The sequence below is a fragment of the Falco rusticolus genome, chromosome W, assembly GCF_015220075.1.
Source record: "Falco rusticolus isolate bFalRus1 chromosome W, bFalRus1.pri, whole genome shotgun sequence".
NCBI classification, from domain to species: domain Eukaryota; kingdom Metazoa; phylum Chordata; class Aves; order Falconiformes; family Falconidae; genus Falco; species Falco rusticolus.
The window spans coordinates 5,576,435-5,586,019 of NC_051209.1; the positions used below are offsets into that span (position 1 = coordinate 5,576,435).

General features: G+C 42.0%; 1 long non-coding RNA gene across 1 annotated transcript; it reads left to right on the forward strand.

The window, feature by feature from the left end:
• The first annotated feature begins 1,817 nt into the window (after nt 1-1,817).
• Nucleotides 1,818-6,932, forward strand: LOC119140846. The gene is made up of 3 exons (XR_005101745.1): nt 1,818-2,038; nt 5,552-5,647; nt 6,241-6,932. It is a non-coding gene; the product is annotated as an uncharacterized LOC119140846 (long non-coding RNA).
• The last annotated feature ends 2,653 nt before the right edge of the window (nt 6,933-9,585 follow it).

Sequence of the window (9,585 nt, forward strand, 5' to 3'; positions counted from 1 at the left end):
TCTTTGCCAAATTACTAAAAATAAATATGTACTCTAAAAATGTAATGCTTGGTTAATGCATACTGAATTCCAGCATTCAGACTACCTAATTTTAGTTCAGCAAGGTTCCACTACATATTAGCAACTTCCTCATAAGTATTGAAGTAGCTATATTCTTTCACTTATGAGAAGGAGAGTGTCTGTGGTAATTGTGAAACATATTTTGGCCTCCTGTTGTGAATAGTGAATCTGTACCACTTATCTAAAGTATGACACACCTATGTTTAGTTAAAAGTCGGGAAATGTCCAAGGACCCTTATTGCCACATGACGGATGTACAGACTGCTAAGTCCTTGGGTTGGTTATCTTTAGAAGGGACATTTGGTCTTAGATTCCTGTTGTACATGCAACGTGGTGAAGACGGAGACTTTAAACATGGCCACTAAGGAATAGAGTCTGCGCAGAGACAACTCCTCAAGGACATTGCACAGGCACAAGATATGTAAATGAATTCTCAGAATTGTAATGAATATGTAAACGATTTCCTGGAAAACTATTGAATATACATGAGTCACTTGTATAAAGAGGGGGCTGAAAGGTTCCCTTGGGGTGCATGACTTTGGTGGAGCGATCCCCCATGCACCCAGCGCCGCCGAATAAAGATAACCTCCGCTCACTCGAATATTGGTGACTGATTCTTTAAATCAAATACTGAATTTTTTTTTTTACTAATTTAAAGTCCGCTTTGTACTTGTTTTAAAAATGAAAAATTCAGTCCTTGGTTGAGGTAGATCAACTGATTTTGGTAACGGGGGGGGGGGATTGCTGCTCAGGGACTGGCTGGGCATTGGTCAGCGGGTGGTGAGCAGTTGTACTGTACATCCCTTGTTTTCCTTTTTCCCTTCTCCTTTGGATTTTACCCTTTCCCCCCACCTTTCATTATAATTATTATTATTACTGTTATTATTGTTGTTCTTACCTCTTTATTCTGTTTAAATTATTAAATTGTTCTTATCTCAACCCTTGAGTTTTACATTCCTTTCCAATTCGCCTCCCCACCCCTCCGGGTGGGGGGGGAGTGAGCAAGCCACTGCGTGGTGCTTGATTGCTAGCTGAGGTTAAAATAGGATACTTGGATAGAGTTAATTTTCTTCCAAGTAGCTGGTACAGTACTGTGTTTTGGATTTAGGGTGAGAATAACACTGATGTTTTAGTTGTTGCTGAGCAGTGCTTACACAGAGACATGGACTTTTCAGCTTCGCACACCACCCCATCAGCCAGAAGGCTGGAGGGGTGTGGCAATGTATTTGGAAGAAAAGTGTAAGAAACTATGGACTAGGGTATTTTTTATTAAGATTTATGTTAAGCCCAATGTAAAGGTTAGGCAACAAAAGATATGAAATCGCTTATGCAAACAGCCACCAGACACCGCTTGTGTAAGATAGGATAACCGCAATCGCTTACACAAACTAAACCAGATACCGCTTGTGCAAGATAAGATAACTGCCAGATGTCCAGGAACCGACAGAAACAGGACAAACAACCCCATATAAGGACATATGAGTGAGGGGTCAACTATGGGACAAAGGAGGAAGACTTCTTACTTCGGCCTCAACGACCACCAGGAGGCAGAAAACGACCCCCTAACAACAACTGAAGCATGCGCAGAGTACCTCCACTACTTCATGAACACGGAAGTAAAGATGTATAAAAAGGGACTGTTTGAACTGCTCAGGACGGCAGTTGGTGGAGCGCAGACTCCCCTGCCGTCCAGCGCTGGTTTTTGCTCATATTCTACTTGCTATAATTAAAAAAATTTTAATTGGATTATGATCTGTTGTGGTCTCAATTTATAACAATTTCTGGTGCCGTGACTCGGATAAGGAACGGTGGGCTTTGGTCCTCCGGGGAGGCGCCCCGCGACATTTCGCGGCCCCGCGACCAACAGCTTACTCCAACCTTACCGACGAACCTAAATTCTAGGATATTGAGCAAAAAAAGGACCGGTAAAATCCCATAAAATTCTGTGCACGGGAGTCCGGACGAAGACGCAGGACGCGTAAGTATATTGCGAATTTGTTCGCGGGTTTGCCGTTCGGGCGGGATTGGGTTTCCTGGAATATAACGAGTGAGAGGTTCGATATACTGAACCAAGCGAGTGTGGACTCTTAAGTACTGCGTCTCCCATCTCCCGCGAGGGACTGGGCCAGGAACAAGGGGAGCGAGTGAGTGTATGTTTGTGGATATTCCAGAAGATGGGGGCGAAGGGCCGCAAGCCTTCGACTCCCATGGGAAGGGTACCCACTGTACCTAAGAATACCCCTCTGGCATATATCTTAGACAATTGGAGATATTTCCCTGGAACCCTAGGGAAAGATAAGCAGAAGATGATAGAATATTGTACTAAGATATGGGGAGGGAAGAAGATTTCTAAAAATGTCTTTTGGGCAGTCTATGGGTCAGAAGAAGATTGGGTAAGACAGCAATTAAACCTCTGGGTTAATAATAAAAAAACCCTTAACCCGGAGGAGAGTCAATATGCGGAAGTGTGGCTAGAAAGACCGGGAGCTAGACTTTACCCGCTGAATGAAGTAAAAATTAAACAAAGGAAAAAGAAGGAAGAGTTAGACGAAACCCTTCTAACCCCCCCTCCTTACATTCCTCCTCCTGCTCCCGCAGCCCCTCCAGAGGTCCCCAGAGCGCCCACTCCCCCACCAGAGTCGGAACAAGGGTCTCCCCCTCCTCCTAGACGCGTAACTAGAAGTCAAAAAGGGGCAGCTCAGATGTACCCCCTAAGGGAAATACCCATGGGGGGACCTCAACCTGTGATCGGATATATTTCCGTACCCCTAAACTCAGCTGACCTACGAGATTTTAAAAGAATCGAGATGGGAAACTTAATTGAGGACCCACTCGGAGTGGCAGAAAGATTAAATCAATTTTTGGGACCAAACCTTTATACTTGGGATGAGATGTAATCTATCCTTGGTCAATTATTTACTACCGAGGAAAGAGATATGATTAGACGAGCAGGAATGAGACTGTGGGATGCTCAACATGCCCAGGGACCTCAAGCAGATATTAAATGGCCACTCCAAAAACCTAATTGGGATAATCAGGATCCGGTGCATAGAACTCATATGCAGGACCTAAGAACTATAGTAATTCAGGGGATTAGAGAAGCAGTACCCCGTGGCCAGCATATCAATAAAGCATTTAATGAAATGCAAAAGAAAGATGAAAGCCCTACTGAGTGGCTGGAACGACTGAGGAAAGCCCTTCAGCTGTACTCTGGGGTAAATCCAGACGACCCTTTAGGGTAAGCGCTCCTCAAAACTCAGTTTGTGGCAAAATCTTGGGAAGATATCAGAAAGAAGATTGAAAAGTTAGAAGACTGGCAGAATAGAGGGTTGGATGAATTATTGAGGGAAGCTCAGAAAGTCTACGTAAGGCGGGAAGAAGAGAGCAGCAAGCGACAAGTAAAAATGATGGTAGCAGCGGTCAGAGAGGATCGCAAAGGGCGGACTGGTGAACACAGGTCTTCTGGAACGAAACAAGGGAACGTAGTAGTAAAGAAGGAACAGAGATGTTGTTTTTACTGTGGAAAGAAGGGACATATAAAGAAGAATTGCAGAGAAAGGATCAGGGATGAGGAAATATTGAAAACGGAATAGGAGAGTCAGGGGCTCTATATCTTAGGGGACCGGAGTCATCATGAGCCCTTGATAAAATTAAAAATAGGTCCCCATAAACAAGAGTTCACCTTTTTAGTAGACACTGGGGCTGAGAAATCGACTATTAGGCGAATACCTGAGGGATGTAAAGTTTCCCCTGAAAAAGTACAAGTAATTGGGGCAAAAGGAGAACCCTTTAAAGTAAGCAAAATCAAAAATGTGGTATTCGAAACTGAAAATAAATTTGGAATGGGTGAACTCTTGCTCGTCCCTGAAGCAGAATTTAATCTGTTAGGACGAGATTTAATTGTTGAATTGCAATTAGAAATTAAAGTAAAAAATCAAGAACTAACGGTGTCTGCCTATCCTTTGACCGTGGATGATCAAAAACAAATTAACCCCGATGTCTGGTACTCTCCGAACACAATTAGTAGACTGGAAATCCCACCGATTAAAATCCAAATTTCCGAACCCCACATACCTGTGAGGGTAAGGCAATATCCCATATCCCTAGAAGGACGGAGAGGATTAAAACCAGAAATTGATCGATTGTTAGCACAAGGAATCTTAGAGCCTTGTATGTCACCCTTTAACACCCCCATTCTGCCTGTAAAGAAACCAAATGGGAAATATCGGCTCGTACATGATTTAAGGGAAATAAACAAAAGAACTATCACCCGGTTCCCTGTAGTAGCAAATCCATACACACTGCTAAGCAAGCTAGGACCCCATAACTCCTGGTATAGTGTGGCTGATTTAAAGGATGCCTTTTGGGCCTGTCCACTGGCAGAAGAATGCTGTGATTATTTTGCCTTTGAATGGGAAGACATAGAGACAGGCCGTAAACAGCAATTGAGATGGACCGTGCTCCCCCAAGGGTTCACTGAGTCCCCTAATCTGTTTGGACAGGCCCTGGAAGAGCTCTTAAAAGAATACCAAGTACAAACGGGAAACGTGCTGTTACAGTATGTAGATGATCTGCTCGTAGCAGGGAATAATAAGGAGGATGTAAGAAAAGAAAGCATTTGACTCCTAAACTTTCTTGCACAAAAGGGACTACGGGTATCACAAGAAAAGTTACAATTTGTGGAGGAAAAAGTGAAATATTTGGGGCATTATTTGTTTAACGGCAAGAAGATATTGGATCCAGAGCGCATTAAAGGAATTCTGGAATTACCTATGCCTGTCACTAAGAGGCAAATTCGGCAGGCATTAGGGCTATTTGGGTATTGTAGGCAATGGATAGAGAACTACATCTTTAAAGTTAAATTCTTATATGAACAACTGTCTAAAGACAAAATACCCAAGTGGACCCCTCAGGATCAAGAGCAGTTTGCCAGTCTCAAAAAGGGAGCTAAGTCAAGCACCGGTTTTAAGTCTCCCAGATTTAAAGCGGCCATTCCATTTATTCGTCAACATACATGAAGGAACAGCATTCGGAGTATTAACTCAGGAATGGGCCGGACAAAAGAAACCGGTGGCATACTTATCAAAGCTGTTGGACCCTGTGAGCAGGGGTTGGCCGAGTTGTTTACAAATCATTGTTGCTGCTGCCTTATTACTTGAAGAAACGAATCGTATTACCTTTAATGGAGAAGTTGTCCTATATGCGCCTCATAATATAAGGGGGGTGCTTCAACAAAAAGCAGAAAAATGGCTTACAGATAGCCGACTACTAAAGTATGAGGGAATACTCATAGAATCTCCAAAAGTATCCCTAAGGACTATCGGAGCGGTTAACCCTGCAGAATTTCTATACCCAGGGGAAAGTACTGAGTTAGTACATGATTGTCTTCAAACGATTGAACAACAAACACGAATTCGACCAGACCTAGAAGAAGAGGAATTACAACATGGAGAAATAATTTTCATAGATGGGTCATCTCGAATAGTGGAAGAAACAGCTGTCCGGACTGCTGAGCGTGGATGGACTCATGCCAGTCGCATTAAAGGCCCAGTGACGAGACCCCACTGGAAAGTAATCAGTACTCCAGGTGACACCAAGATAACCCTGAAAAGATAACGTAATGATAGAGACTTTATTTGATTATTTTGCCGCATTGCCTTTTGGTATAAAGTGTGTATTGCTGTTTATATTTGCTATAATTATTTCTTTTTTATCTATTATATATGGAAGCGTACAAAGTGTGTTGAAGGAAATTGCTAAACTTATGCAACCACACAATATTGAATATAGAAGATATGCTGATGTAAATAATATATGTACTCTAGATATACGAATTAGGTGTAATAATTTGAACTGCAATTGTTATCCATTTGCTTGTTTCAGGTGTAAGGTATGCCAGGATAAATGGTGGACACACTGTGAATGTAGATACCCTCCGATAGGAGTTTACACACAGTGTTGGAAAAATCCAAAGAACTCTCACTGAGTGGAAATTAAAACAATTAGAGTCTAAACAAGAAATTATTTGAGAATCCCATGAGTGGTGGGAAATTTTTGCCAAAGGAATAAACCCTCAATATTATTGTTACCACTCCAACGAACCAGTCCCCTTTATAGCTGAAATCTTGGCTATAAAGTGCAGAAGGGAAGTACTAACCGTGTTTTGCTTTGCCCCATTAGTTAAAGCTGCAAAGTGGGAAGCCTATGTAAACAGGCAGAAAGCCCGAAACAGCTGTTCTCCTGAAGAATCCCCTTGCTGCCGAGAAGATGGTACACCCCGTGGCTCGAAGCAACCGAGTCGACGGGCAAGGCAGAGGAGGAACAAACTGTGGAGAAAAGAACCAGAACAATGGGACACAAAAGCAACAATGGCCGAACTTCCCCAGGACTGGTAAAAATATACTTAAATTGGCAAAATTGACAGACACCCTTTTTCCTGTTATGCCGTTAGTTCTGTTATTGATAATAACCCAAGCAGATGGAAACCCTCATGAGCCAATGAGCTGGAAATTATTGCAATTAGATACAAGCCAAGTCGTTGGTGAATTTCAAGGACCTGGCAGCCCAACATTCAACGTAACTCCATGTCAACTAATCGGGCAATTCACTCCTGTATGCAAAAGACAAGGATGGCAAGGTAATAAAAGTTCAACTTATTTTTGTCCTGCCTCTAATCCAGGGAAAGAATACTGTAATTACCCTGGACATTATTATTGCGCATACTGGGGATGTGAAACAATGGCCCTAGAATGGGGAATTAATAATGATAAATATTTGAAAATTAGTTGGGGACCCCAAGGCTGTAACCCACCTTCATATACTTACAATGGACATATATTAGGGGGACAATACTCGTCAAACTGTCAATATCTGGAAATAAATATATCAAGTCCTACAGATGATAGTTGGTTAGTAGGAAAGATGTGGGGAGTTAGAATTAGAGAACCAGGGCCAGACCGAGGGGGTTTTATTAAAGTAATAAAGGAAAAGCTTCCACACGATCCCTTACCAGTAGGACCAAACCTGGTCCTGAATCCACCCACTTCCTCTGAAAAAAAGGTTGCCCCCGTAATTGTTGTAACCCCTTCTCCAGACTCCCTTTCGGAAACAACTAATGACACTGTGACTGAATTTTCTTTATCCAGGGATCTAGAGTTGTCAGAATCCAACGACCCCTTATGGAATCTAATGCAAGCCTCTTATCGTGCCCTTAATGAAAGCAAACCAAATTTAACTGAGGAATGCTGGTTATGTTATAATGTTAAACCACCATATTTTGAGGCAATTGGAAAACCAGGTAGGATTCAATGGTCTAATGGTTCAAACCCACGAGAATGCCCATGGGATGACCAGAGGAACCATACGCAAGGAATTACTATTCAATTAGTAACAGGTCAAGGAAAATGTATAGGTACAGTGCCCGAAAAGTATCAGCCTTTGTGCAACCAAACAGTCACTAACACCAATATAGAGAAACACAAGAATCAAAATGACAAATGGGCTATCCCGACACCAGGAGCTAAATGGGTTTGTTCAGACATCGGAGTAACGCCTTGCCTATCCCTAAATGTGTTTAATCAATCTCAGTTTTGCGTACAGGTGATTATTGTTCCTCGTCTGATCTATCACACCTCTGAGGAGGTGCTACGCCACTTTGAAGGAGACCTGAATAGACAAAAACGAGAGCCAATTACAGTGGTAACCCTAGCTACACTACTGATAGCGGGTGGAGTTGGAGCAGGTACAGGCATAAACTCCCTAGTAAAAAGTCAGGAATTACAAAGTTTGCAGATGGCTGTAGATGAGGATTTAGCGAAAATAGAACAATCTATCCAAAATTTATCCACTTCAGTAAAGTCTTTATCAGAAGTAGTGCTGCAAAATAGAAGAGGATTAGATCTATTGTTCTTAAAGGAAGGAGGGTTATGTGTAGCTCTCAATGAAGAATGTTGTTCTTTTGCTGACCATACGGGAGTAGTCCAGGATACCATGTCTGAACTCCGGAAAAGGTTAGATCAACGTAAGAAGGATCGTGAGGCGGGCAGGCCATGGTATGAAAACTGGTTTAATGTTTCACCTTGGCTAACCACTTTGTTGTCCGCTTTAGCAGGACCGCTTATCATGTTGATTTTGGGACTTATATTTGGGCCTTGTATATTACGCTATATTTTACACTTTATTAAAGAACGGTTTGACATAGCTAAACTGCTTATTTTAACTACGAGGTCTGGGGCAAAATATAAGAGTGTATCTATTAATGAGGATGAAGATTGTTGTGGATGCGTTATGCCACGTGAGAACTATGCCTATTGTAATTGTGAGGTATTACCTTGTGAGTGTTATGATAAATGTTGGGATTGTGGAAAAAGGTTTGCTTGCAGTGCCGAGAATGAAAGTAGTGTTTAATAAACAATAAAAGGAAAAAAAAGAAAAAGGGGGGATTGTAAGAAACTATGGACTAGGGTATTGTTTATTAAGATTTATGTTAAGCCCAATGTAAAGGTTAGGCAACAAAAGATATGAAATCGCTTATGCAAACAGCCACCAGACACCGCTTGTGTAAGATAGGATAACCGCAATCGCTTACACAAACTAAACCAGATACCGCTTGTGCAAGATAAGATAACTGCCAGATGTCCAGGAACCGACAGAAACAGGACAAACAACCCCATATAAGGACATATGAGTGAGGGGTCAACTATGGGACAAAGGAGGAAGACTTCTTACTTCGGCCTCAACGACCACCAGGAGGCAGAAAACGACCCCCTAACAACAACTGAAGCATGCGCAGAGTACCTCCACTACTTCATGAACACGGAAGTAAAGATGTATAAAAAGGGACTGTTTGAACTGCTCAGGACGGCAGTTGGTGGAGCGCAGACTCCCCTGCCGTCCAGCGCTGGTTTTGCTCATATTCTACTTGCTATAATTAATAAAATTTTAATTGGATTATGATCCGCTGTGGTCTCAATTTATAACAAAAGGGACACCTGGCATATCAAAAGTCGCTCTTCTTTTAGCAGCTTAATATGATTAAAAGTATTATCTGCTCATCAAGGCTGCATAGTTGTGTGAGAAAGACACCTGGAATGAAGAAAACAGGATCTTTGGCAGTATAGGAGGCAGAAAAACAGCAGCTGAGCTGGGAACTGATGACGGCAAGAATATCAACAATTTTAATGATGAGACTAACCGCTTGTATGCTTTTAACCAATTAGTATCTGTATAGCATCCTGTGAACAGTGTAACCAATAGAATTAAGGTGTGATGTGTGTCTTGTGATAAACGCAGTCATGATTCATGTCAAAATAGAATATAGTGTGATAAGTGTCATTGTTGTACCCTGTGTAAATCTAAAATAGTTTGTGACCGTTATAACCTGTATCACAATTGTAATGAATAGGCGCATGTGCTTCTCCTTTAAGACAATGTAAAAACTCCCCCTTTCCCTGAGGCAATCGCTACTTAGAAAAGCCCGCCAAAGTAGACAAAGAAAGCATGCCTGGGAAAGCCCGCCAAAGAAGA